Source organism: Elephantulus edwardii, unplaced genomic scaffold (genome assembly GCF_000299155.1).
Source record: "Elephantulus edwardii isolate Elephantulus edwardi_28Jun2011 unplaced genomic scaffold, EleEdw1.0 scaffold00021, whole genome shotgun sequence".
NCBI lineage: Eukaryota > Metazoa > Chordata > Mammalia > Macroscelidea > Macroscelididae > Elephantulus > Elephantulus edwardii.
In genome coordinates this window covers 13,740,705-13,744,969 of record NW_006399771.1, presented here as the reverse complement: position 1 = coordinate 13,744,969, position 4,265 = coordinate 13,740,705, and the positions used below count along the sequence as shown (strand labels likewise).

At 37.4% G+C, this 4,265-nt stretch overlaps 1 protein-coding gene across 1 annotated transcript in view; it reads left to right on the top strand.

Moving 5' to 3' along the window:
- LOC102866818 (otogelin-like protein-like) overlaps nt 1–4,265 on the top strand; it is a 209,393-nt gene that overhangs the window by 131,887 nt on the left and 73,241 nt on the right. The window lies entirely within an intron of this gene.

Below are 4,265 nucleotides of genomic sequence, written 5' to 3'. Positions count from 1 at the left end.
CAATCTTGGAGGAAGTATAATCAAGGTGCTTCTTTGAAGCAAGGATGGTCAGTCTTCATCTCTCATATTTTAAGCGTGATATTAGGAGGGACTAGCCCTTGCAGAATGCCATCATGTTGGGAACAGTGGGAGGTCAGATAAGAGAGGAAAACCTTCAGTGAGATGGATTGACACAGAGATTTTAACATGTGTTGACACTTATCAAGGATCGCGAGGATGATGCAAGACAAGGCAAGGTTCGGATTTGTTGTTCAAAGGGTCACTATAAGTCATCGTCAACTCAATAACATCTAACAAAAATAACAAATTCACAGGCATTCATTGAGTTCTTAATTTACCAGCTTCTGGTCATCATGTTAAGATACACATGCTATTTAAGACAATACAATATTGATAATAATGATTCTTTAAGAAAGGAAGTAAAAATGAATGTGGATTTAGAAGTTAACATTATTTCCCTCTTGTTCAAGGCAAAGACTGTAGATGATAACTTAATGCATGTCTTTGTGGCCTTTACTAAAAAATATAGAGACTTTTGGTGTTACCTCAGGTGAGCAAGAAACTCAATATTCTTCTAAAGCTTGTAACAAGTTTTAAATTCAGAATGGGTTTATTAGTTGGGATGTGCTTAATACTATGTTTAAGGAATTATTGCAGGCAAGATTGCGTTTAGCAGGCAGTGAAATTAAATCCCTCATTGCAGAAAATTATAATAAAGTCAGTGATTTGCCTCTCACTAGTTTGTGAAAATACTTGAAACAATTCAGAAGCAAAGTATCAGTTACTTTAGAATCAATTTCAGGTGCATTAGATTTTTATACAAGTTAATTTCTCTTCAGATTACTGAAATAAAGTGTGTGTGCAGTAGGGGAGAGAAAATTATGCTTCTCTATCTCCTTTCTCCTAATCTATGAATTTTATGAAGGTGTTTCAGGACGTAAGTTGTAGTTTTATATGTTGTTGTTGATAGCCTTTGAATCGAGTATGACTCACAACAACCTTATGAACAAAAGGTCTGAAGCCCATCTACAACTATCAGCATTTATCAAAGTTCGTAGAGTTTCCAGAGGCAAGTTGTTTACGAAGTGGATGTCACTCCTGCTTCCAAACCTGTTACGGAATGCTATTGGTTGGGTCGCCCGTGATGCATATCGACCCTATTTACAGCAGCTCGAACCCTTTCTTGTCCTGAACCAGTCTCACTAATTCTGACACACCAACCCCAATCGCCCCAGTTACTGTATCAATCTTTCTCATTTGGGGTCTCCCTCTCCTGTGCTGTTCTTCTCCAAGGACTGATCTCTCATGGCCATATGTCCAAAGTAAGTGAGGCAGAGCTTCAAAATCCTAGCCTCTAAGGAGAAACTTGGTTTTACTCACTCTAAGACAGACCTATTTATTTTTTTGGCAGTCCATGATATGTTCAAGACTCTTCTCCAGCACTGCAACTCAAAGGCATCTATTCTTCTTCTGTCATCTTTAGTCATTGTCCAACATTCTGAAGAATAACAAGCAATTGATAGTGCCCTGGCCTGAATTAGGCGCACCTTTGTACATAGACGGACATCATTGCTCTTCAGCACTCTGGAGAGGTCTACGACAGCAGATTTTCCCTATGCAATTCATCTTTTGATTTCCTGACTGCTGGTATTAAGAATGTTGATTGTGCGTATGAGCAAGCTGTAACTGCTAACAACCTCAATCTCTTCTCCATCTAATATGGTGCTGCAATTGGACCCATGGTGAGAATCTTTCTTCTTGATGTTGAAATTCAGTCCATATTGAAGACTACAGTCCTTGACCTTTTGCAGCAAGTGCCTCAGGTCTTCTTTACTTTCAGCAAGCAAGGTTGTATTATCTGCATATCATATCGTAGGTTGTTAATGAGTCTCCCTCCAATCTTGATGCCACACTCCTCATAAAGCCCTGAGGAATCAGTCCTTTTCCTCTAAGTTGCTCATTGCTTTCCTCTGAACTTCCATGGCCTTCTATGCTCACCAGCTCTCACCATCTGACATCTGCCAGCACTTACCACTCCCTCAAGGTCCTTGGGTGGCACAGTTTGCATTCAGCTGGCAACTGGAAGGTTGGCCTGAAGATCCATGTCTGTAGATTACAGCCAAGAAAAACTTTATAGCTCAATTTTATTCCAAAACACACAGGATGTTGGGATTGATTTGATGGCAAAAAACACATATTCATGCATGAACGCACACACAGATCCCTCTGAGAGATTTGCTTGCCAGTCACTACCCTATCTCCTGTGGACGAGGAACCCTGGCAATAGTACTGTCCACCTGGTTCACTTCTGTTTCCTCACTACTTAGTGTAGGGCCTGGAACCTTTAGCAAGGGTCTATATATGTTTATTAAATTACTTTATGAATCCTGCTAGGGTGCATTTCTGCTGCAGCTCCCCCTTTTCAATCACAAGGACTATAAAAACCCACCCAATGCCTATGTCTTACTAATTATGAAATATAGCTCATTACAATATACATATTTATAAATAATCTGAAGTATATTTGTATAAGAAATTCACGTTGCTTTTGTTATTTCTAGAAAATGAGCAATTTGGGGGTGAAAACTGGTAATATAATGTCCTTTGATTGTTGTATTATTTTGGCATGTTCTGTTGCCTGGCTCAGAATAATTTTTATTATTTCTGCTTGGTTCTATCTTGGTGTGAAGGAAAAGTTCTTCTCTTAGGTCTGCATTTAAAGCATCTGAGGCTCTAATGAACTTCTTTTTATCCTGATATATGTGTCCCAGCTGCTCAATGTGAGCTGTCCGAGGTGATGCACCAGAACGTCCTTAATTTAGCCTTTGGTGCTCTCCTCTCTTCACCCTGTCCTCATGATGGGATGTTTGGTTCTTGTTGTCATTTTTACTTGGAAGACTTCTTTTACCTCCAGTCCAAGAATTCTTTCCCCTTCCTTTTATCTTAGATGTAAGAAAATCCTTGTCTCTATATGTGCTAAAACACCTTTTTTCTTCCCTTCAGAGTTGTACAGAAAAGGAAAAATGTTAAAAATAAAAGAGGGCGAGTTAAATATACTAAAAGCAACCAAACTAATCTTTGTGAAATGGCCTGCCACACACCTATTAACATTTTGCGCTAACTACAAAGCAAAATATACATGTACATTTGTGAAAATTATGCATCTGATATTGATGCAACTCACGGTTGTCCAGGAGAGAGTGAAGCTAGGCTGCTCCTGGAGGCAAGCATTTTTTTTTTTTATTTTATTTATTTTTTTGGAGGCAAGGATTTTGAAACTCCATCTCACATACTTTGGGCATGTGAACAGGAGGTACTAATCCTTGAAGAGGGACCTCATGCTTGAAAAGGTAGAGAGACAGTGCAAGAGAGAAAGACCTCAAATGAGATGGATTGACTCAGTGACTGGAGAAATGGAATTAGGTCTGTCAGAGACTAAAAAATTGGTCAGGATAGGGCATATTTCAGAACAAATGTACATCAGGTTGCCATGAGTCACAGGCAACTAAATGGCACACAACAGCTACAACAATTGTGTAACTTAAGTTCTGATTATTTGGAAAGAATTTACAATATCTCAGGAAGGTGTGCTCTGTAGGGAGTTACTCCCGAGACACTCCACAGAAGAAAGATGGGCAATCTTTTTCTTTGCAATTTCCAGCTCTGAAAACCCAGTAGAGGATCAGCTGTGAACTGGTTCTGACTCTGGCAAGGAGTTGAGTATTATAATATTTAATATATTTATAATATTTCAGATATATTAAAAGTATTAAGAGCCATAGAAATTAGATAAAGGTAAATTAATCTTGTTATAAAATTCAACTCCTATTGAGACTATCCACAATTTAATTATTATTTAGATACTTCTCTTGATAAGATGAAATTGACAGAAAAATATTTGATTGTTTTGAGTTTCAGTTTTTATTATACTTGTGCTTCACTATAGCAACAATATTTGATATTTGGAACCATTTAAGTGCATTGGAAATTATACTCTAAATAAAAAGAGCTTTGATTTATCAATTGAGCTTAATCTTCTTTTCGTTATTATTGGACATAACTCACATATGAAATTTAAAAACTTACCAAAAAATATGTATATCACATCTGTTTTTACATGATGCAAGAAAATCAGAAGAAATTATTCTTAGAAAACTAAGGAAAAAATAACAAAATACATCTAAATTCCAAAATCAATCTCCATAATAGTCTATGTGTTTCCTACTGCCAAAGGGGCCCTTTAGAGTAGTGAGAGAAGATCTTCA